This window comes from Cynocephalus volans, chromosome 7, assembly GCF_027409185.1.
Source record: "Cynocephalus volans isolate mCynVol1 chromosome 7, mCynVol1.pri, whole genome shotgun sequence".
Classification (NCBI taxonomy): domain Eukaryota; kingdom Metazoa; phylum Chordata; class Mammalia; order Dermoptera; family Cynocephalidae; genus Cynocephalus; species Cynocephalus volans.
Genome location: NC_084466.1, coordinates 78,120,767 through 78,146,580, shown reverse-complemented (window position 1 = coordinate 78,146,580; position 25,814 = coordinate 78,120,767).

The window sequence follows — 25,814 nt, the reverse complement described above, 5'->3', positions numbered from 1 at the left end:
GGCTGCACGGCCCGGGATACCTCACTCGCATGTCTGGACTCCCAGTTTGGGCAGCTAGGGTGGCTGGTCTCTCATCTCAAGAGAGCAGTCGGGGCTTGTTCACGTGTTAGCCAAAGGGTTCCCAGCAGCAAGAGAGAAAATCCCAGTGCACAAGCCCTTTTCAAGCCCTAACCTCAGGGTTGCTAATGTCCCGTTGGCCAAAGCAAGTAATACAGGCAAGCCCAGACTCAAGCGTGAATAAACAGATTCCTCCTCCTGATAGAAGTGACTAAGTCACATTGCAAAGGGACATACAAACAGGAACGAATATGTGACCATTTGTGATGCAGGGTACTACAGCCATAATCATCACTTCACAGAAAAACAGTATTTTCATCAAAAAAAGTTGAAAGTTCTTCCAGTATGTTTAGCTTTATTTTAAACACTCAGCATGTTGTGCTTATTTTATTTTTTCTTAATACCCTGTACTGGTGAAAACTTCATTCCTGTCAGCATTATTCCAGCAAACAGTGCTTCGAACTATGATGTTAAGAAACTGAATCTGGCAGCATTGCCTAGGATTAGAGAAAAGGGTGGGGAACTGGAGGACGGAAGCTAGATAAGAATCCAGATAAAAGATAATGAGAGAACCTGAAGTAGGCAAGTGGCCACTGGAAGGAACAACTAGGAAGCAGGGAAATGTAATAAATAGCTCAGAGTGGGGGTTAGCACCAGGAGAGGTTGGTGTCTGCATGTGTGTGTGCACGTGTGTGTAAAAGTGAAAGAATGGAGTCCTAATTCTGGGGCTTTCACTTTGGAATAATCCAAAAATTTGATAATCATCTGTATTACCTTTACATTATTGCGTGACAAATTGCCAGTAATTTAGCGATTCAAAACAACACCCACCTGTTATCTCACAATTTCCAAGGGTCAGGAATCCAGGCATGGGTGGAAGTTCGATCTTCTGCTCTAGGTCCCCTAAGGCCAGAAGTACGGTTTTAGCTGAGCTGGACTTGTACAAGGAGGCTCTGGGGGAAAATCCATTTCCAGGCTTATTCAGGGTGTTGGCTGAATTCGTATCTTCACAGTTTTAGGACTGAGATCCCCGTTTCTTTGTTGGCTGTCAACTTGCGTTAGTCTGCTTGGGCTGCCATAGCAAAATACCACAGACTGGGTGGCTTAAACAACAGACATTTATTTCCTTAGTTCTGGAGGTTGGAAGTCCACGATCAGGATGGCAGCAGGGTCAGGTTCTGGTGAGAGTGCTCTTCCGGCCTGCAGACAGCCACCTTCTGGCGATGTCCTCCTCACATGGCAGAGTGAGACAGACAGACAGACAGGAAGCTGTCTGGCACAAATAATGGCACTAATCCCCTCGTGAGGACCCTATCTTCATGACCTTATCTAACCCTAATTACCTCCCAAAAGCTACATCTCAAAATGCTATCACATCGGGAGTTAGGGCTTCAACATATGAATTGGGGGGGACACGGCTCCTCGAGGCCACCTGCCCTGCTTCTCACATGGCCCCCTCCCACTTCAAGCCAGCACCGGCACATGGAAACCTCCTGGTGCTTCAGATCTCTCCACCAGCCAGAGAAAGCTCTCTGGCTTTAAGGGCTCGTGATTAGATTGTGCCCACCTGGATAATCTCCCTATTTTAAGATAATTTCTGCCATATACCATGATACTGGCGTGATAGCTCGTCATATTCAAAAGTTCCGGGGATTAGGGTCGGACATCTTTGGGAGGCAATTTCAGAATTTCTGCTAATGCATCATCTCTTATAAAGAGAAAGTAAAAGAATCAAGGAGACATTTTCACGAAAATAGAATTTTATTGTGTGATCACTATCACCTCACAGGATTATTGTTAGATGCATATGATATCAAGCATAAGAAAATGCACTGTAAGTATTAAGCCCCTTAGGAATGGGATCTCAGAGACAGAGTGGAAGGTTGGCATGAGCATGGATTCATTGATTTGGAGTTTAAAATTCACCTTCCCTACTCACGAACTAGATGATCTTAGGCTGGTCAATAGCCTCAAACATCTCTCTCCTTTCAGGGGTTTTATTAATTACTATCCTAGGTGTCACTTAACCCAGCTTCCTGAGGCCACTCCCTCTGTTGCTGGGGGCTGATGTGGACTAAGACCTGTGCAAACCCTGAGTTGTGGATTCCAGATTGTGCAGCTCCTCATCCCTGGTGGATTTGGAAGCCTGGAGCGATCTTGAGGAATCCATCTCCTCCAAAGGTGTGAGCCGCACAGTTGCTTGGGAGGGGATGTCATCAGTGCAGCTGCAAGAGCCTCTCTCATGCTTTCCACCTCCTGCACCAAGGACTTGTGGCCCGGCCCATTTGGGCAGGGAAGGGAAGTGTTTCCCTGCCCTGCCAACCTCAGTGCTGTGGTTTGGCACCCCCAAGACATTGGTGGTTGGTATGAGCCAAAGTGAAAAGCAATATGCTGACGCTGATATCACTGCCGCTTGCAGGGTCCAAGGGGGTGGAATTCTTTGCTGCAAAGGCCCCAGTGAAACTTGGCTCTCAGGACCTGGAGCATGTTCACTGTTGTTCTTCACTGGAGCAAACTTTAGACACAGTCAGGAACCTGGCACAAGGGGGCACAGCCACTGCAGCAGGTTTGAGTCCAGGATGGCTGCTGGTGGCTGATAGAATATAAATGACTTACAAAAGACAACCCTTGCCAGGAAGAGCTCTCTCCTGCAGGATATAGGATGCATACTTAGAAGAGACGGCATCTCAAAATGTACACTTATTGATTGTCTATAGTGGTGAAGTGAGCTACGATGTGAGGGAATATATGCTTTTTTAGCACTTGACTCTAATTATCAAAATTCTCTAAAAGTAACTGCTTGTGGCTTTACAAACCAATGCCACTGAGGAATGTATAGACTTCACAAGTTAAAAAGTTTATTTTATTAATTCATATCATCTCTGTATAGAAATGACTGAAGTCTCAGTAACTTAATGTTATATGGGATATTCCAGTATTTTTTAAAATGCACAGAAAAATGTAAAAGGTGAATTATAAGTGAAATGTGTTTTTTTTTCTTACCATGGTTTATGAACCTGAGCAGCTAAAAGAATAACTAAATCAAGTAGTCGAGGGCTGAGGAAGAAGTCAAGTGGGTCGCAGCACACCCCAGCACGACCTAAAGGGAAGCCAGGATGGGCGAACATCCCTCGGGCCCAGGCCTTTCCCTGGGCTGACTTGTCCACTGGGAGGGACCTGTCCCTTGAGAGAGCACCTGTTTCTCTTTGCCAGTGAGTCTTGCTTGTGTCCAGAACATACATTCATGGAGTAGGGTGAGACCCTGTCATCTGTGTGTACATCTATCCCTTTCTTTAACATAAATTATAATCAGGCCCTGTCCCCAGACAGCTTTGTTTTTGCTCAGCCACTACAGGCCTGAGTCGGTTTATTTTTTGAATTAGAAGTATATTCAGTGATGAGAGAGATTTCCAGTACTTACAAAGAAATAATAGTGATGTATGGCATTTTTGAGTTTTTACTGTGCATCAATACAATCCTCATAATGACCCTTTGAGATAGAAACCATTATGAGTGCCCCACTTTACAGAAAACTGAGCACAGGGGTGTTAGTAGCTTCCCAGTCACATGGTGATGATGTGGCCGAGTAGGATACTTCCACCCACCCCCACCCCCGGGACTGCAGGCTCCAACCCTGTGTGCTAGGACTCTCTCCACCTGCCTCTCAGGAAGCATGTGCTCACCTGTCTGTGCTGGGAGCCTGCAGTGTCCCAGTGACAGCATGATGGGAGCGTGTCACAGGCTAGTGGTCTGGAAGGGGTGTCACTGCTCTTCAGTTGTGTAAGATGGACTTGCACTTTGCGTCTTCCTTCTACTACCCATTTCAGAGGCAGAACTGGTTTTTCAAAGCCTTAGTTTCCTAATCGGTAAAATGGGTCTACTTTTTTCTTGCTTAAAACTCCTAAGGGATATTATGCATCTCCGATGAGATAATGTACAGTCATGTGTTCATTAAACTGTAATGCGTTATCTCATACCAGATGTTATTGTTAGCATCACTATAGTGTATAATTCAGCTTTAACAAATAGACGAGGGCTAAATTCTATTTGTCCTTGAAATCACCATGTTATATTTCTGATAAAGAATTACTTTTTGATTCTTTTAACAATATCTAGATTGTATTTTGCTTCCTGACAGACATTTTCTGAGTTTTGTGTCTCCTGTGTAGAGAGAAGTATGCCTTTAAGAACAGTCCTAGAGAGCTTTCTTGCTTGTATCTAAGATAGCATTTAATTAAGAATCTCTGTCCCAGAGCTGTGTTGACATCCTTATTTAGCCTAGTGTATGGGAGTATTTTGAGATAAATTCTTAATCATGTAGAATAAAATATTTTTAAGAGCAGAGGCCAGGGAGAAAATATGCTTCCTAGCCTTAATGATGGCCTTATTTGTGCATGATAAAAGCTCTCCCTTGTAGGCCGCTTTTTCTAGAATATTTCCAGAATATTGGCAAATGAGGGTGACATGGTTGAGTTATAAGAACACTTTAAGAACACAGTGAATCAGATCTCACTGCCCCAGCATCAGTGAGTGTCATGGCAGGTCCAGGACAGCGTGTCCTCGTTGCTTGCATTGGCTTGCTGAGTGACTGCACCTGGCAGCAACTGGAAGAATCAAGTGTCGCTCAGAAATGAACAACAGGCCAGACGCACTATCTTAGAAGCAGCCCAAACCCATCCAGTAAAAAGACAAAACACGATAACCAGTTAAGATGGATCAACTTTTTAAAACTCAAATCCCCCCCACCCCCCCGAGGAAGAAATCAAAATTGTATTAGTCTCTCAAAAAAGAGACATATTCTACTCCAGAAATAGTCAGGGGTAAATCTGTGACAAAACACGTTTTTAGCTGTTGATACATGAAAGAACCATTTGGGGGACTAGCATGTTCCTTTTCCTCCCTATAAAGTAATGTTTTGAATTGTAACTTTTGTTCAAATTATTAATTTGTCGATTTTATAATCTAGCCAATGTGTTTTCATTTAGGCTTATTAAAGTGCCATGTGTTCCAATGTGACTCAATCCCTGCTTAAACTTCCCTGTGCTTATATCATTTATTAACTTTAAAGCCCAAAATTGTGAATCTCAAGATAATCAACATGCAGATCATTTATTGAAAACAAAAACTTTCCTCTTTCAAGTACTTAGTATCTTATTTGTACTTACTGTAAAATTGCTTAAAAAATAGAATTGTGGAACTGCCCAAAATGAATCTGCATTGTATTTACTGAGTACTTTAAATATAAATATGATCTTTAATTTTGATATTGATATAAAATCAATCAATTCAGTTATCCCCTTATTGCCTTTCCCCCTCAGTGCGTCAGTCCCTTAAATGTTACTGCCTCATCCTTTCCCTGTCCCCCTGTTTTAGCCCACATCACTTCTCCTAATGAACGATCTGCCTAGTGGCACATCGACAGGTGTACCTGTGAGAATTAGATAAAATGTGCATGCCTTCTCTATCAAATTCAGTTTATTTAGTGTCAGGTACTCCTCATTTACAAGAAACTGCATAAGAGTATTTGTATATTCAGTTATATTTCAAGCTCTTGAAGGCAGGGATATATTTTATACCTCTTTGGGTTCCCACTGTTTAATAAATATGTCTTAATGGTATAAAGTACTATATCTTTACTCCCTGAGTCCTCTCTTGATTGAATTTTTTGTTCCTCTCAATCTGACTATAATAGCTTTTTCTGGAACTTAGTAAATTTCTTTGAAGAGCCTAGAACTAAAGATTTTCAACCTATTATTAGACCAACTCCTCCTTTTATAATATTCTGTCATACCTCATTTACTACCCTGAAATGAAATTCAAAGATAATATAACTCACCTATACATATAACTTAAAACATCTACATTTAAATACCTATCTGTAGTATAAAAGAGAAAGGTAAGGACAGTAATCCATGACGGCTCTGAATGTCAACATGTCAGTACCCTGGCACTGCTATGTGGGAAGACATGCTGAAGTAGTCAGATGTGTGCAGCTCTTGCAGAGCCACTGTGAATGTTCCCACCCCACCCCCAGGCAGACCAACACAGGTGTCAGTCCAGTGAAGCTTTGCCTTCAGTGTTATAATTTTCCAAACTGATGATCAATTGTTGTTAAAGCTCCAAACACAACAAAGAACAGTCTTTTCTCAATTTACACACTAGTTGCATTTCTTGAAATTTTAAAGATATTAAACATAGGAAAAGATATTTTGTTTATATGTAAAACAGAGTCCAGACTTAGATCATTATAAATACGTTTTTCATCTACATGGATGTCAGAGGGAGCATTTGAAAGTCAGGTGGGACATGGGACAACTTTTTGTTGTGCAGGAGAACTACATGCTTTGCAGGGCATCAGGCAATTCTGTCTCCTGCCCATGACATGACAGTAGCACCCTCCCCCATCACTGGGATGACCAAAACCACCCCCACAAATTTCAAAACGTTTCACTCAAGAAGAAGCACTATTATAGAACATTGAGGATGCCTGGTAATAAATTTAATTATATTTTATTAAAGAGTATAATTATTATAGAAACCTGCTATATAGCCACCACCATACTGAGTGAACACAATTTGTCTTGCTACTAGACTGTAAGGCTAGTGAGGGCCAAGACCCTATCTTACTGTATCCAGGTGGTGTCTAACACAGTGTCCAGCAATTAATTGGTTCTTGGTCACTTTCTGTTGAATAAATAAAGACTCATAAACATTTACTCTATTTTAAAGTAACTGATGTCACTTTTCATTAGAAATAAATACTTTTTTAATTTCATTGTTACAATATTATTATTAAGATATTAAACACTGAATTGTACAAACCTATGAAACAGGCAATGACATGTGCCTAGTTGCAGCAGGTTATCTTTCTTTTTGTGTTGAATTTCTTAATAATATCATTTAAATATAACGTGTAAGAAAAGAGATGCTAGCAGCAACAGACTCTGTAGTCCGTCCCCCGCCCCTTCTTCTTTAAATATTCTCTTTCATTATTACAAAACTACTGAAAGTTTCTTGGGTACAATAGGGCAGAGAAAAACAAGACAGTCTCTATCCCCAAAGATGGTATTATCCATTTGGAGAGACGGACTGTGCATCTAGAACCATTAAAACTAATAACCAAGTGCCACATGGAATAGTGATGTCACTAAATACAACAGGAGACTAGGGAAAAGACTATAATGAGTAATCAGTGTGGTCAGCAGGCTCATGGAATGGTAGGACTGAGCACCTCTCAAGTGATGGATGGAACTGAACTGGTGAAGGGGACTACATCCTAGGACCACATCTAAGCGGTGGCCAGGGATTATCATGGGTAGGAGGAGGAAGAATTTTCATGTTGGAGAAAAATGCAAGAAGAGTTGATTGGCAGAGTGAGGACCAAACTGAAAGATTATTTCGCTTTGGCCAGAATTACTTTACAAGACCTGATGTTAATTCTATGTTGTTGTTGTTGTTGTTGTTGTTGTTGTTGTTGTTGTTGTTGTTGTTGTTGTTGTTGAATCAAAATTGATTGTACATATTTTGGGGGTTCAATATGGAGATATGTTGATCAAATTAATATTATTAGCATGTATATCATTACAAATTGTAATTATTCTTTATGCCCCTTGTCCAATCTCTCCCCATCTCCCTCTCCCTCCCTCCTCCCTTGTTGCTTTTTTAAAATTATTTTCTTCAGAGGTTTGTTTGTTTGTTTGTTTGTTTTCTTTATTTGTGCCAGTAAAAATAAAATGTTTGTGGTCAGATTTTGGATTGAATGCTTAGTAGTCATGTTAAGTAAGTATCCGAAAGCAAGAATTAGAAAAGAGAAAATGTTATCTTTTGTTATTATTTTATTTTATTATTATTATGTCATTTCATTTTTTTTTTTATTGACTTCATTCAGTTCACTAATGTTGAAATAGATGAGAACACAAAGTAAAAAGAAGGCTGTGTGCTGAGCCAAGCTTGAGTTTGGAATCAAGAGTCACTGCTGTGCTACCTTAGGCAGTAACTAATTCTGATGTACCTCAGTTTTCCCATCTTTAAAATGGGGGTAACACCTCATTCATAAAAACAGATATGGGTCTGTGGATTAAGTGCAATAACAGATGTAAAATAGCCCATTATGTGGCATGGAGAAGATACTGAATGGATGTTAGTTCTCTTATTGGATTAACATAAGGTATTTAACCCCTTTAAGGTTAGATACAATCTGTGTTCAGTCATGGAACTATTAAAGCACATAAACATTACATTTTATCTGGCAAGCCTTGTATTTATTATGAGTGACCTTGATTCTCTAAACTTCAGTTTCTTCATCTATAGAATAGGGGTAATATCCCAAGCTCATAGAGTTGTTACCGGGATGAAGTGAGATGCTGCATGGAAAGAGCATAGTGGCTCATGCACAGCAACCAGCGGCAAAAACTATACTCATGCTATCATGATGCCTACGGCGTGCTGTGCACATATATTATCGCTTTCTCTCTTTACTACAGACATAAGCCGTATGTATTATTAATGTTTCAATTTTTATATGGGCAGGAACTAAAGTACAGGGAAGTTAAGGGACTTGCTCAAGGTCTCCTACTGGTTCATCAGTGAGGTTGGACTTGAACACAGATCCTCCACTTCCAAATCAGGTGCAGTTTCCACCATGCCAGTACTATCTCAAGCCTTTGCAATGTGCGGGGATAACTCTTTCCTTCAAATCTCCCTGAAAAAATGATTCATACAACAGTTGGGAAACCACTGGGAAGAATAACAAACAGAGCCTCAAGTAACATTTTACATAGTACCAGCCCTGCCTAGAGCTGCCTGTCCAATGGCAAAGATAGAGATGAAGCAGATACCATTCACAGCAACTCCTTTTTGTTTTCAGTGCATTTCTCCCAATGCCTTCATGGCTCACATTGCAAGCTGTGGGAGTCGGGTGTGGAATTTGACTGCTAGGATTCATTCAACACAGTTTACCTTTTAGTATTGATCACTACTTCCTGGGATTGTAAACATGTTTGATTTATCACCATCTACTTTATAGCCAAGTTTTTAAATCTAGTTGCCAACCAATATTAATAGTTTCTTTGGTTCCATTTAGAGTGATAATATTCCCTATGAGAATAAATATTTTGGAGGGAGGTACAGCCAGAATACAAACAAAGGTACTGAAAACCTAGACGTGTGTTGGGTTGCAGAAGGTGCCATCCTGGATCCATATGTACTGTTGCTCTTGGCACATGGAAGACTTTTAGCAAGTTGGAAATAAAGTTTACGGGAGCAGGCAAATGCTAAACATCTGCCAAAGTGAATTATGAAAAAAAAATTGTATTTACTGAAAATGTTTGTGTTTTTCAATTACCTGAACATTGTAATGCTCAGTATTTCCAAGCTATGTGCAAAGTCTAAAATCTTGACATTGACATTGGAACTCATTCTTCTATGGAGTGGAAGTAGGAGGGTGTTCTGTCCCCCTGCCTCTCTTGCATTCAAGGACAGGCCTTTTTTTTTTTTTTTTTTTTTTTTTTTTTTTTTTTACATCTCTTCTGGTGATGTTTTTTTAACCGAATTGCTGTGAGAAAGTATACAGGCTCATCTGTTCGAGCAGAGTCTGTGCCAAAAGAACCTTTGGAATAACAACAGCAAAATTCATGAGATTCCTGTGAGTTTCACTCTGTTCTTTGAATGCTGGCTTCTTGCAAGATCTATGGGCAGCCACAGGCACAGCTAGAATTAGGCACAGCCAGAATTCACCATCTGTCACTACTCTTGGGAGTATAAGAAGATGGTGGTAATTTTTAATATGATTAATTATTCATCATTAGACATTTATTAAGACTCCACAGTCTTCTGCTCTTGGAGTTCAGGCTCTAAATTAAACAGACATAAGAAACATACATGTCTATCTCCTTTAAAAAAAAAAAAGTAAAAAGATCTGGCTTTAAGAAAACAATTTATAGTAAAGTTTACTTAAAATTTATTTTTTCTCTGTGTCAGGAGGTGTGATGGGTGAATAATACACTCTGGTGAAAGAAACACAACGTGGAATTGTGTGTCCCTGACACTTAGACTGGAAATCTTACAGGAGAACAAATGTTTAAATGTGGACCTTCTCTATGCAGAATACCTATATGTCATTCAACAGTAGCAGTAGAATCAGATTAATAATATTCCAGCTTTGAAAAGGGACCTTGAAGAAGCTTAACTGTGTGCCGTCTGCAAGAGATTTCTCAACAACGTCCTCATAGCAGATGTGTTCAGCTTCTGCTTAGATACCTCCTACAACAGGAAGCTCATCACCTCCCGAGGACATTAATCCACTCGGCATATATGTGCCTGGTCTTATGGAGTTTACATCTAGCCATACAATAAATACTCAATTCAGTAAGTAAATTCTATAATATATTAGAGTATTCTATTTTCAGAGGTCTCTTGATGTCGGAAAGTTGTCCCTTGTATTTTCTGCCATATAATCCTTGCTTAGGTGTTTGAAGAAAGTGTTCACTGCCCTCTCAAGTCACTTTGTTTTCAAACTGCACACTCCTAACTAAGGTGGTTAAGCAGTTACTCATGTGTGTGAGTTTGCTAGGGCTGCTGCAACAAAGTATTACACACTGAGCAGCTTACAAACTTATTTTCTCACACATCAGGGGGTGAGAAGTCCAAGATCGAGGTGTCTGCAGGATCAGTTTCTTCTGAAGCCTCTCTACTTGGCTTGTAGAGGGCCATCTGCTCCCTGTGTCCTCATATGGGAGGAAAGAATCAGGCAGGACGGTCCCATCACATGTTCTAGACATCTAGGTCACCTTTGATAATCCCAGCATTGTTGACTGATGTTGAGCCTGTACTCAGTGAGAAACCCCAAGTCTTTTTAAGTGACTTGTTTTTCAGTCATCTTCCCCCATCCTTTGCATGACTTATTCATTTGTTCAGTTACTCATCGATAAACGGTCCTGAGCACCTGCCATGTGCCAGGCACAGACACCTGGTGTACATCAGGGAACCAAGTAGACATTGTCCCTGCCTTTTTTGGAGCTTCAAATATATCAGTGAAGGCTGTCAATATACAAATAAACAAACAATATATAATAATAAGTTGTGATATGTGCTATGAAGAGAATGAACATATAAATAATAAAAGAGTCGCCCTAGTTTTGATGTTGATGGAGAGGAGGCCAAAGTACAGAGTGTGGCATTTACCCTGCAGTAAAACATAATTTTTTATATTCGGCTCATTGTTCCACCTGCCCCCACCATTTATAGAGATCCTGGCTGTCGTTGATGATATTTAATGCCCCCTTACCTTTTCTTCATTCCCAAATGTTACGTATAACACTCTGGCTGCATCCAAATCATTAATTAAAGTGTCTAGTAGGTCAGAACAGTACCATTGTGGTCGCAGAACTGACAATAATGTCCATTAGCTGCACACAGCTAAAGGTCAAGCCATCATGTATAAAGTGGGTCTCTAATTAGAAATATTAACAGGATTAAATCTGCCTACTGCTAAGTTTTCTGTATCACTATCCTGAGTCTTAAATGTTCCTCTGGTCGTGCCACGTTTATCACAAAAGCCCTTTCAAGTTGTCTGCCTGATGACTCTTTAAAAGTCAAATCCATTTAAAGTGTTTCACTCATAATGTGGGGAAATGTAAGTTGTTTTCAATCTAACCAGAAAGAACACCATTTGCCAACCATAATGCCTACATTTTACAGTGCCAGGGCTCAGAGGCCTTGTTCACCAGCTCCTTCTAAATGGACCTAACCTGCCTACACAGGCCCATTCCAGACACCCCAGGCAGCATGGACCCAAGGCCAGAACTTACCCAGACCAGCAGCTCGGTCTTACACTGGGCATCTTGGACTTCAATGGCCGGTTCTGCACTCGCTGTCCTGGCTCAGCCGCTCTCCCATCCACATTCCCCACCTTTGTTCGTGGCCATTGCACCCAGTTTTGGGGTAAAAGACACCCCAGTTCTCTCAGCTGCCAGTCCACTGAACTCTCTTTCCAGTTGGGGTGGGGGGTGGATAATCAATTTTAGAGAACAGGGGACTGAGCGAATCATCCAGCAGGCACATCAAGCTTAACCATTGCAGTGTTACCCACCCAGAGACTATGTCAGGAAAACAGTGGAAAAAATGAAATATTTTCAGAGATAATCAAACTTGACCTTTAATTTAGCATGGACCATAGCTTGTCAAGACTCATGAGGAGAAAGGTACTGTTGTAAGCATTTGTTAATGTAGATGTTATTTGACATCAGTTTACATGTCGATTTGGTATATTACACTACACTATAGACATAGAATAAGTAAGTAAATTGCAAAAAATTCATTCATTTCTTTACTGAATATTCCTTGAAGACTTATCGTATGCCAGGCATTGTTCTGGGCACTAGAATTACAGCAGGGAATAAAACAGACACAGCCCTTGCCCTCACAGATATTATATTCTGGTGGGGGTGGGAGACAGAGGTGAATGTGTAAATATGTATTATTCAGGTGTGAAACATGCTTTGAATTAAAATAAAGCAAAGGAAGGAGCTTACAGTGACAGGGGAATGAAATCTTACCTGATATGATGGTCATGGAACATCCTGTTGATAGGCAGAGACCTGAGGAAAGAGAAGGAGCAAACCATGTGGATATCTGGGGACAGGGAGCTCAGGCAGAACAAGGAGCAAGTGCAAAGTTCCTGGGCTTGGTCTGATCCAGGAACAGCAAGGAGGCCACTGTGGCTGGTGCAGAGGCCAGGCTTATGCTTCACTGCTGGTGTTTCAGAAAGTGTAACAAGAATCGGATTGTTCTTTGCTAGACTTGCCTGATTTTGTTGTGGCTGTTAACTAAAAGTACATAGAAAAGAGTATCTTTTGTTCTATGTTCTTAACAGGCTAAGGAGTTAATCCCAGGGTTGTGTGTGTGTGTGTGTGTGTGTGTGTGTGTGTGTGTGTGTGTGTGTGTGCATATGCACATACGCACATACACACGTTTGTTTAATGAAATGGGAGAAGTTGAGACACATTTTATGCTTGAATATGAGAGTGTGAGGGTTCATAGTCTGCCTGATATAAAACCCTTCTGCAGTCTATTATGCAATCTGTTATTAGCAATCAATTTTCATCCCCCAAGTAAAGCACAGGCGCTGAATAAAGGCCAGAGTAGTTTGAAATTTGAATAAGAACTCTGACTCTTGACAGATTTCCCCCACGCCTATATTTAACTACTACAGGAGCTATCCCATTGGTATCAAATGATTTAATAAGCAAATACTGGGGTGAGTTTACTTCCTGAGGCTAGTCTCGTTTTCAGGCGTAGTTGGCCTGCCTGAGCTCCTCTTGGCCCACTTCTGGGCACTATGTGTTCTGAGAAATGTTGACAGAAGTTCTGCAGTAATGGAAGAAGATTAGAAAATTAATCTCTAGAATTTACATCTCTTAGATTGGATATTTTAATAAAAACAAGATATTCCATACTGTCATGTGATATTTAGCCTTCAGTTTGGTGAAACAATTAATTGTTCTCTTTTTATTTTTTCTGGGGATGTCCGTAGAAAAGCACTTGATAGATGCACAGCAAAAGAATATATTTTACATACTTAGTGTATTGAAAGAGATGCTATCATACCCATTGCTTCTGCGCTTACCCACAAAAATAAACCTCCTGCTTATGCATGTTTTAGAATCTATTATGTGCCAGGCACGATGCTGGATGCTGGTAATTCAGAAATGAGGGGCACAGCCTTGCACATCCTTTAAGGAGCTCACAGTTTAGTGGGGGTGGGGGAGACAAACAAGTAAACTAATAATACAAGGCCATGTAGTAAGTCCTGCTTGAGCCCAGAGGAAGAGCATTTCACTTTGCCTGGGGAAGTCAGTCAGAGCTTCTAACGGGCAAGGGTTAGAGTTGGAATTAATAAGAAAGAATAAGCAGAATGCACAGTGCAGGGCATAATAGAACGTAGCAACGTGATGGTCAGGGGGGACTTGCAGACAGTTCCCTATGGCTGAAGCACAGGGTTGCATGAGGTTAGAGAAGTAGAAAGGAGTTTTGTATGGCAACCAAACGTTGAGCTTTGTCCCAAAAGTGAAAGCAAATCATTGAACAATCTGGCGGCAGTAGGAGGACTGAGAGACGAGTGAGAAGACTTTGAACTGAGCCAGATGAAGAATTACAGGGACCTTAATTAAGACAACGATGGTGGAAATGAAGACGAGAAGACGAATTCAAGAAATATTTAAGAGGTAGAAGTGAGGTTTTCATTTATATCATGAGTGGATTTGACTCGATGATTTATAAGATCCACCTCTCCCAGGTCTACAGAAATTCTGTTTCTTTTTTCCATACCTCCCACACTTCCCCTTTCCTCCCACACCTGTAGCTCCTGCAGTTTCCAGGTTGACAGTACACTGCAAGGGAGAGCCCCATCAGACACTAACATGGTCCGAGATTGGGTCTGGGAAATAAATCCGACACTGAGAAGCCAGGACTGTTTTCTTCCAACTCACTTTCCTTGGCCAGCTTATTCTCCATCATGCTTCTCTTAGCCAAAGTGGGACTTTGTTCAAACAGATACCCGAAAGTCTGAAAAATTCTGAACAGCTTTTGCACAGAGAAGATTAAAGGCCAGCAGCAGCCAGGGTAAAGTCACTGATGTGCTCTGACTCCCTGCCATCGGTGGGAAGATTTGCTCATTCATTCATCTACCCGCAGAGCTGTTCATTCAGTAATTACTTACTGAGTGCCTACCATGTGCTATGTTTACCGTGTTCACTTCGTGTCCTAGGGCACAAGGAGCAAAATGGTGACCAGAATAAACACAGAATCTACCTAGTGAAATTGATAGTCCAAAGAGGGAGAAAAAAGCATATTGAAAAATAATTACATTATAAATGTATAACTGCAAATTGTCATAAATACCATTAAACAAAAGTAAATGTAGCAATAAGCAATTTTAACAGTGCCTCTGGATTTAGACCAGAGTCAAGGGAAGGCTTCTTTGAGAAAGCAGTATGTAAACTGATGGAAGAACAAACATGATTTAGCCAATGGAAATGAAGAGAGAAAGGCCTCTAGGCAGGTGGAATAGCACCTGTAAGACCCTGAGGTGGGGAGTCCAAGGAGGCTACAGTATAGGGGCAGGAAGACTGCAAGATGAGACTGGATCAGTAGGCAGAAGCCACACCAGACCTGGAAAACAAGAAAAGCATGAGGTCGTGGAGGCAAAGGCAAGAGTTTCAAGGAGAAAGGTGTGGTTCAGCAGCATTAAAGTTAGGCTAAGAAGTGCCCACTGGCTAAGTGGAGGCTATGGGTCATTTTAGCCAGAATGCGGCCAAGAAGTCATTCTGGAGTGGACTAAAGGGGCAGGGGCGGGAAGAGGAACTGAGGCAGCTGTGTTGAGACATTAAATGATGACTTGGAAGTCAGGAAGATAAGGTAGAAATTGGAAGGAAATGTGGGATAAGAGGAAGGATTTTTGTTTTGCTTATTGTTTGCTTTTAAGACAAGAGGTATTGAATATATTTCCATAAAGGCGAGAAAGATCTCATAGAAAGGGGAAGGCTAAGTTGCAAGAGACGGAGGTGAGTGAGGTCCTTAGGAAGAGGGCAGAGATGGGGTCAGGAGAGGGGGTGAGGTGGCTTTGTGGATTTGGTGGCAGAAAAATGGGAGTGTTCCTATCCAGTGCAATCTAGGAGGCAAGATCATCCTGGGAATGGGCTGGTGGAGGGAAGGATAAGCTGTACAGTGGAAAAGGGCAAGAAAGGCTGCTGCAGAGCAAGGGACGCTGGCTCCCAGGAAGGCCTGGTGGGAGGATGGCTTCCCTGGACCTGCTGGTGGGACTTTCTTTTCTCCTCACCACCTGCCCCATTGGCCCTGTCTGCAGTCTTCGAAGGACGTGTATAAGAATGGTGTTTGGATATTTTTGTCCATGTTTTTGTAACGCCAAAGTGTGCCAGTTTATAGAATTTCCTACAGATTATGAATATTTTGACATGGGAGCAAGTGCTTTCTGCTCTGGTCATTTTACTCCCAATTTTATTTCAAATTAATCTCATCATCCTTCCTTCCATGTTTACCTTCTGAATTACATATACCCTTTGTCCTCATCATTTTGAAAGCCAGTGATTTTCTGTTTTCTCAGATTGTTTTTGTAACTCCATCTCATAGTTCAGTCTGCCTTCTGTCCCATTTTTTATAGAACTCGTTATGAAGTTGGAATCTTTCTTGCAAACCTACTTGCAAAAATATCCAAATACTTTGCCTGATGTATTTCTTGGCACCTCATCTGTCTCTGTCTCTTTCTCAGGAACCTTCAGGCAACATTTGTGGCAGTAACCACATGTCTGGTAGAGCTTTCCCTTCCTGCTCTCTTCCCACCCCTGATATTCACCTGGTACTCACCAGGTTCCTGCTGCTGCTTTTCCTCTGACTTCATGTTATATTGAGTTTTTGCCTTGTGTTCTAGGTGTGTGCTCTCTCTTCTCCTTTTCTTAATCAGTCCAGGTCCCTGCTGCTTGCTCCAGACACTCAGTCTTTTTCTTTCTTCCAAAGACAATCTGAAGCAGGGGACCCCTCTTGGACGTACGAGTCATAGTTTGGGGTTCGTAAGTCCATACTGAGTGTTTTTAGAAATCAGGAAGGGCAGGGAAGGGAACTAACATTTTGTGAGCATCTGCCTGTCTTAGGTGCATTTCTTATGCTGTCTTATATTAATCCTTATAGTAATATTGCAGCACCGAGTGTTGTCCCAATCTTATAGACAGATAAACCAACCCCAGAAAGATTTATTGACTTTTGAGAAATATTTTTCAGAAACTATCCTTCTTTCCAGCCTGAAGCTCAAGGTGGCTGACAGTTGTCACTGTGCAATATCTGGACACTCATGAAGTAGCCATCCCAGCTAAGGCTCAGGCCTTGGCTTGACTTGAGATACTGAACTACCTGTGTCATGTGCAAGTGTCTTCTCTAGTCCCGGGGTCCAGGTGGAAGGTGCCTTCGCCACTAGGTGGAGCTGTAGCAGCACCGCAAGTGGGGACCACGCAAATGGAAAGATAGACCTGTTACTCACCTTCCAGAGCAGTGGCAGTTTTTAAAACTTTTTTAAAAAAATAATTACTTGAGGTCAAACAACATATAGTGACCCTTCAGTGACATTTTGTGTGTCACGATGTTGTGCCATCACCACTTCTATCTAGTTTCAACACATTTTCATCGCTCCAAAATAAACCCCCTTGGGCCAGCCCCGTGGCTCACTCGCGTGAGTGCAGTGCTGGGAGCTCAGTGGCGTTCCCGCCGCGGTTTCGGATCCTATATAGGGATGGCCGGTGCGAGTGTTGCATTCCCCTTACCGGTCGCCAAAAAAAAAAAAAAAAAAAAAGACAAAATAAACCCCCTTAACCATGAGGCAGATCCTGTCCATCCCCAGCTCCCTCTAGCCCCAGGCAACAGCCAATCTGCGTTCCGTGTATGGATTTATCTGTTCTGGATATTTTTTACAATAATATGTGACTTTTTGTGTCTGACTTTTTGAACTTAGCCTAGTGTTTTTGAGATTCGTATAGATGAGCATACATGTAGCATATATCCAAACTTCATTCGTTTTTAATGGCTGAATAATATTCCATTGTCTGTATGCCACATTGTGTTGATTTATTCATCCACTGGTGGACATTGAGGTGTTTTCATCTTTTGTGAATAGTGCTGCTATGAACATGTGTGTACATGTACTTTGAATACCTGTTTTTATTTCTTTGGGGTATATATCTAGGAGTGGAATTGTGGGGTCATATGGTAATTCTACTTAACTCTTTGAGGAACTGCCAAACTGTTTCCACAGTAGCTAAACCGTTTGGCATTTCCACTAGCAAAGGCATTTCCACTAGTATGAGGATTTCAAAGTTTTTTATTTACCACGACTCACAATAAGAAATACATTTTACATTGCAACCCAGTATTTACCTGTGTGTATGATGTATACATGTATATATAACAGAACCTTCATGAAACAATACTCACCCTTACTTTCTGTGATGAACTCCAATGTATTCCTTCTTATGCTATTTCATTAAAAATATATCCTAGTTTTAACCCACCAAGTTAACTCCACAACTCAAAGCAAAATGGAATTTTTAAATGGGATTAGCTAGCTATAAAGATCAGGTATGATTCTGACCGTATATAGTGATATATCAAAGCTTCTTTCAATTTGGATTATCAAACAATTCAGGAGACCTTTCATCAACTGTATCAATACATACAAATTCTTTGGGGTAGCTTCTTTTACTTGTGAGGATGACATTTTATATCTTATATTATCAAACATGGACAATCGAGATCACATTCAAATGTGATTCATACTGTACGTACATGCTTGATATGGTGTGAGGACTGTGATTAGCTGGTATTCTATAGTCAAGCAACAATTTGGGGGCAACCCAAAGGGAAAGGTCCAGTGATACATGTTGTCATCTGTTGAATGGGTCAATACTTTATCACTTGAGTATTTTCTAGTAGAGTAAGATTCTGAAGAGTATGTGGGACAACAGAAAGAATAAGTAATAGAAGAAGAGAGAGAAAGAAGCAGAATCAAGAAAGGAGAAAATTTTGAGAGGCTTCTCAAGTGCACACCAATTATCTATGCCCGTCTCCAAGCGACCCCTGAAATTCTGGGCTCTCCCAGAAGGAGGGGGTTTGGGCACACCACAGAGTAGTACTTAAAGCCTATGCTCTCAAGCAGGTCAGTGGGTAGGACTGAGGGAGGGGATCATGGACTTAGGGGGTCGTTTACTTCTCACTAACTTCTAACTGAAATTTAGTATTTTCTTCGATTACAAATATAGGCAATGAACTACAATAGTAGTAGTACCTGTGACTTCGCTACCAGTTGAAGTCACCAATATCTTCATCACATTACAGTTGCTTTAGGTACATTGAAATATTATTTATGCTCCTTATTTTATTTAAAATATTTTTAATTATTATTCCTGCCTCTGGGTCATGTTATGTAATGTGTTACTAAAGAAGCAGGTATGTACAATACCACAATTTTGTGGCTTTTAAAATAATTTTTTCAAAATGAATTGGTTTTCTTTGTAACCTATGTATTTTATTTTATTTGCGTAGATGTAGTATTCTGAGAAGGATCCGGTGGGCTTCTCCAGACTGCCAAAAGGGTTCATGGTACAAAAATAGTTAGGAACCTTCTAGAGCAACACTGTCCAGTAAGGGAGCCACTAGCCACTCGTAGCTATTGCACACTTGGAACGTGACTAATCCAAGTTCATGTGTACTGTAGAATACCTACCAGATTTCAAATATTTAGTGCAAAAAAAATTAAATATCTCACTAATAATTATTATATTTGTTACAATTTATTATGATAATATGTTTGGCATATTGGGTTAACAAAATATATTGAGATTAATTTTACCTATTTATTTTTAGTTATATTAATGTAGCCACTCAAAAACTTAAAATTGCATGTGTGGGTCACATTGCATTTCTGTTAAACATCACTGTCCTGATGTCAAATCTGTGTTCCAACCTTGGCTCTATCACACGACCAGCAAAAATCATCATTATTGTTATTATCATTACTTTGCCATGTCCTAGCTATGGGACTCCTGTAAGTTTCAGTTTCCTCATCTGTTAGATATAAAGCCAAAGAAGAGAGTGTTGCTGTGTTTATTCCAGATTCAGCCTCTTTACTTATACATTTCTCACTAGCAGAAATGCCGTGCCATCTTATCTCTTATTTGAAGTCTAAGAGAAGGTCCACATCCATGTTGCTTTCTCTGACTCTTCTGCTACCCACTGTTTTAATAAACACAAAATTTACTTATGTGAAATAGTATATATCACATACAAAGGTAAGGATATAAGAATTCATAGACAAAGTACATTTTCAAAAATAACTCTAAAGGATAAGAAAAACGGTAAACTCCCTTGCAGAGCAAAGAAGGTGGAAAATACGGCTGAGGTAGGGTGGAGTAGTTCTCTGACTCCAGTTGCCACCCATCCTGTATTTATCCAGAGAGGCTGGAGTGGCATTTGGATAAGACCCAGGCAAACCACCAGCACATTCCTGGAATTGGTGAATGGCCACTTGGACATCCCTGGTATTCCCCTAAACCAGAAACTAAAAGCCCAGGAGGCAGGTACAGTGACCAGCAAAGCGCAGTTGTGTTTCTTTAAGGGTGGAGGGCTGAGGAGAGACCACCTGCCTCTTATGTATCTGATTCTTACACAGATGGAGCCTGGAGCATCTAATACTAGTGCCCTGGGAATACAAAGCCCTTTCATTTACAAATCTTTGAGATCAGGAAACAACTTTGCCTACAGGGTAGGATAGGATGTATCATGTGCACCTTATAAATGAGACAGGAATAGGTCAAATATGTAAGTGGATCACTGGGGCCAGTACCAGTGGAGTAAGCGCTGACCTGACCGTGAGCTTGGCTTTCTCCACAGTTAACACCGAGGGTCAGAATCGTGACTCTCTATCTCTGTTTCCCTGGGCTTCTCAGAGTGACCTCACCCACCCTGACGGTCTGCAGAGGTCTTTACTCTCAGCTCCACTTCTGACTGCTAAGCTGGGCTGTGCAGTTGGAACTGCTCCCCACCAGCCTGCTGAGCTGCTGCCTTCCATCATTCAGACAGCTTCTGCCAGCCCCACCCTCCTACACAAAGCCCTGCCTGTCTGGTCAAAGCAGGGTGGTGATTTCCCACCCTTTCCAAAAACACGCCTTGCAAGACTTTCTCTATCCTCCAAAATATAAAGTGCCCCTTCACAGTTACATTTTCTAATACATTTGAACCATGCCTGTGGGTGCAAAAGGTGACGTACATGTGAGCTTCTCTGCTCCACTGTTGTCAGGCTTACACCACGGTATTCTGAAAGGCAGGAACCAGGGGGTGTGGACCAAATAGCTCCATGAACAGATGGTCATTTTGAAGACTTTCAAGATGATATCAGTGGTGCTCAGTGAGGGAGACACTTCTTTTTACAGTGTTAGTTCCAAATGACATGACTCTGTTCGTGCCTTTTCCTTAGTTCCACTGTCCTTAATCTCAACGATAACCACCTGGCTTTTGACTATTATCTATCCCTGGTTTACAGGACTTGTCTAGTTGTACAGTTTCCATCAGTTTTCCTCTAAGCTGACTAAAGCACTTTGATATTGCCTCCCTGCCTTCACAGTAGACGGCTTGATCATTTTCATATTGATTTATCTCTTTCTAATCTCCAATTATTTTTTGGCCCTCTGCCAGTCAGCCAGTGTGTGCTTTCATGAATACTCTTGATACTAACTTTACCAAAACATAATTGAGAATTTGAATCTGTTGCCAAAAAGTTAAATAATGTATGCCCAAAACTTACATAAGATCATTTATTACCAAGTATTCCGCTTTTCCCATACCATGGCTCCTCCCAATAGTATGGAAAATCAAAGGTTGGCTTGACCTAAGGCACATGGTAGTTTGGTAAAGAGAAGCAGCATTCTTCATTTAGTAGAGAAATAACCTGTCCCAGGTCATAGTATCAAGGTCAGAATGAGAACAAGTGTAAAGAGTTTCCTAATTTCCAGTCCTTTAACCTTTGCTGGTAGATAACAGTAAACATACGATTGTACCTAGAAGGAAAAGAAATTTGTTTTTTTGGTATATGTAAAATTTAAGTAGCAAGTATATTAAAAAACTAATCAAAATTTCTAATTTCCCCGATTTTATTGATTATAAAATTATAAATTGTAGTAACTATGTATGCTGATCTGCCCTTTATGACTTAAACTCTAATGTTTACTTCAGTGTATGAAATTGGGAATGTTAGTGGGGATATCCGCTCTAGTCCCAAAAGGTACTTAATTTCTATCAATAAATAATATAAGTATCTCATTGCTCAGTAATTTTAATCCAACTATGTGAATGTTCTTTTTCTGTTTTGTTGGATTATCATTCGTATGGGGAAGAACCAACATTTTCTTAGTTCTCCTTTAGAGGGAAAATAGTGTTTGGGAAAGAGAGATGATGATTGATATAATTGTTTTTCATCCTGTTAAACATTACCTATCTGTGCATTTTTGGTAAATAATAATATGCAAAGCAAATGCCATTTTTTACGTATTCAGAAAGAATAATTTATAGTCACGTATAATAGTTGGCTGCTGTTGTTTGTATCTGACTGTAAGTAATTTCTCAGGTTGCTGGTGGTATTTGAAAATAGGATAGTAAACTTAACAGTACTGTTGTGTGCTTTCATGATAAGGGACAATGAGGGAAACCCTCCCATGTTCTCTTTGCAGGCACGTGTATAAATACAGCATTAAATACTAAGTGTACCATGCCTTTATTCTGCAGAAATTGAGGCCAAATATTTATGAGTGAAAAATATAATATGAACCACAGCATCTCCTGATTTGGGCTCTAGGTTAATAATATTCAAATATACAGGCCCTACTTTGAGAAATTGATGAGAAGACTAAATTAGCTAAATTTTGAAATTAAACTAAGCTAACCAGAACCTCTATTCAGATGCAGGTTGACCCTGGGCACCAAAAGTTGTATGTGCACATTTAGGCTTTCTTTGCCATTATAAAACTTCAGCCTTGTTGGCAAGTCCACCTTACCTTCGTAGCCCCCAGATGTAGCCGGAGTTGGGGGTCCCTCTCTCTTTTTCTAACCTGACTGTGGAGTTAAGGGGGCATTTGTGCTATGTATTCTGGGTTCGTTGCTCACTATAGATCTGCTGCTTAACACTCGTCATGCGCCTAGGCACTCACTTAATCTTCGTAGCAGACCTGTGTGATAGGCACAAGTTTACAGACAAGGAAACAGAGGCCGTGAGATTCTCAACAACTTTACCAACAACACACCTGCTATATGACAGAGCAGGGACTCGACTCTGGTATACATTATCACTCCCCTTCTAATTAATATCCTTCAAATACATATTCTTGAAGTTGCCATTTGATTGTCTGAAACAGAGTTGGGAGACAGGCCCAATTAGCATTTCACCAGGGTGGAGGCCTAGATTAACTGGTACCATAGTTCCACTATATTCCGGTGATGTCTCAGTGCCAGCAGCTGTCCCCTTTGTTCAACTTGGTCCCTAAGGATCCTCTGAGATACAGCCTAGCCCAAGGCCTCAACATTAAAGTCTCAATAAATGCCAATTCTCCTACCCCACTCTAGACTTAGAAAAATGCCTTGGGTAACAGTGGGCATATGGAATGGGCCTTCCATGCACAGAGCAGCAAGTGGGGTGGTTTCCAGGCTTTCCTTTCCCCCACTCCCTCCTGCCCTTTCTCAGTGTCTTTTATTGCTTTTCTACTGCTTAGGGCTTCTCATTGCACTAGACTAACATCCGATTCCCTTGTGGCCCTCAGTTCCTTAAAAAATTCACTTGCGGGGGAGCGGAGTAGGGAAGAAAAAAATGGGTTCTGCTGCTATTTCTTTAATGAAAACAATTTTAGGAGACATGATTTTCCTTGTTTATGTCTGAATCTGTGCAACAATAAGCTCTGCTTCAGTGGAGTTCTGTCCCATTCAAGAAAAATTTAAATGTATTTTAATTCATTGAAAAAATTATTTGCAGTGAATAGTAAAGGAGTGAATGTCTTCAAAACTTGCAGAATCTATTTTCATGAAGATTTGTGTATGTGGATTGGATTATTTAAGAGAATGATTGTTGTACTTTATGCTTATGACATTGACACTGTGTGGCATCGTTTCATAGTTTTTCTCTAATATTTCTTGTACAGATCAGCCCAAAATGTGCATCTAAAATAGGTCAAGAGAGAAGTTTGTTATTTATCTAGACACTTCATTCTTAGGGTTATCGGTAAAAGGCCTCTTATTCTACTGCTTTAGGAAAAATGAAACCCTTTCTTCATGGTAGTCACCATTGATCTTGCTGCTATCTTTCTAACTCAGTCCAGGGGATGCTTAATTTGATTTGGAACAGTTCTTAAGATTCAATATATAATAGTAGGAATGTAATATATTTAATGCTATTTTGGAATTTGAAACTATTGGTCAAAAACTGATAATTTTTTTCTTACATTAAGAGATTTTCCTTTGTTTCTTCAGGGTGCTAGTGTAACATTTCTCTTTTGCTTTACACATTCTGTGCATGAATGTACATGTCACTCTGTGACAGTAATTACACATGTGTTCCTACGTGTACCCATCCACAGGGAAAGGGGGCGGATTCCAATCCTAACCCATCAACTCCATCAGAGTTTAAAATCATTAGGTAATGGCTGTTGATGTTGGCAAGCATCCAGACTGTCAGTCTAGCTTTGTTTTCACTTTTTTTTTAATACCGCACATTATTGTCTCAAAAAACTGTCCAAAATGCTAGGAAGGAGTAAATTAAATATGAATTAAAACACAAATCAATTGCACTTCTGTTGCACATTTTTTTCCACAGGCAGCAGAGAACACTGGGCAGGCATGACAAGCCTGTTCATTCACTTACTCAATATATGTTTTTTGCATGAGGACTTACTGTGTATTAGGAGCTGTGGGGATACAAAACTGAGTAAGACACGGCTCTTCTGCAGGGAGAAAGAGGATAGATGGTTATAATAGGAATGAAGGCAGGAGGAGGGTAAATGCCATTGATCGTAAGATACAATCCGTGAAACTTTACCATCCTCTTCCTACTCTGCCACTCAGCAAGGCTGGGACATAGGTGAGCAGTTGGCCATTCTCTTCTTGAAACCTCTGTTCTCTTGGTTCTATTGCATCACCGGGGTGACCACCAGCCCATATGGTATCTTGATCACAAAATAGGCACCCCTTTCTTTGGACTGAGTGCTGGGATTATGCAGTTCCACACCAAGGTGGACACAGCCCATTACCACCTGGAAAGTAGAGTTGGGACTAGATTTCCATCCTCACTCACCCCACCTCCACTCCAGGTCAGGTGTCTTTATGGAGACCACACCTATATAATGAATTAAATTACTGCAAAGAAAAATGGCATTCTCTAGGTTCCTTGGGGATGGGGCTACAGCCCTGAGGGAATAATTCCTCTCCGAGGCTACAGCCAGCAGGAAGGCAGTGAGTAGGCTGGGAGAGTAGCTTGGACCTGAAGCACTTCTGTGGCTGATAAGGAAGGTAAGAGCTGCTCTCCCTGAACTTTCTTCTCTAAAGAAGTTGTTGACCATAATTCTCATCTTGCTTGTGATTTTAAAAAGTAATAATAAAGGTAGGATAAATGAATAAATTTCAGGTTCTAAAATTTGCTAGGCCTGAATTTTACCAATTACATGACTTTGACCTTATTTTATGCCTTTTTAAGCTCCAATTTTCTCATCTGTAAAATGGGGCTAGTAATAGTACTTACTTCATAGGATTGAGGTGGATTAAATATGATAAAAAATATGCATTTTAGCACAATGTTAATATTCAATAAATGTAGATGGTGTCATTAATTGTTATCACTTGTCTCAGGCTACATTCTGACTTTTTCCCACTCTTTGATACCATTTCCTGAGGCCTTCCACTTTTCATGTGTTCCTGTTATCTTTCTCTAAACCGCCGACATCTATGACTAATTTCTTGCTTAAAGATTCATTGTATGTTCTCCTAAGATTTTTAGGGAAGGATCCCTCATTTTTACAGGTATGAAAGCTAGGATAGCTTTAGGTCATCTCAAATGACAACTGAAGACACATAACAAGCCAAGGGAAGATTCAGATTTTATTGTTGTATTTTAAAGCACCTCTGTCCAGGTGCCTGTTCTGACTACATTTTTTTATAAGCTCCGCAGA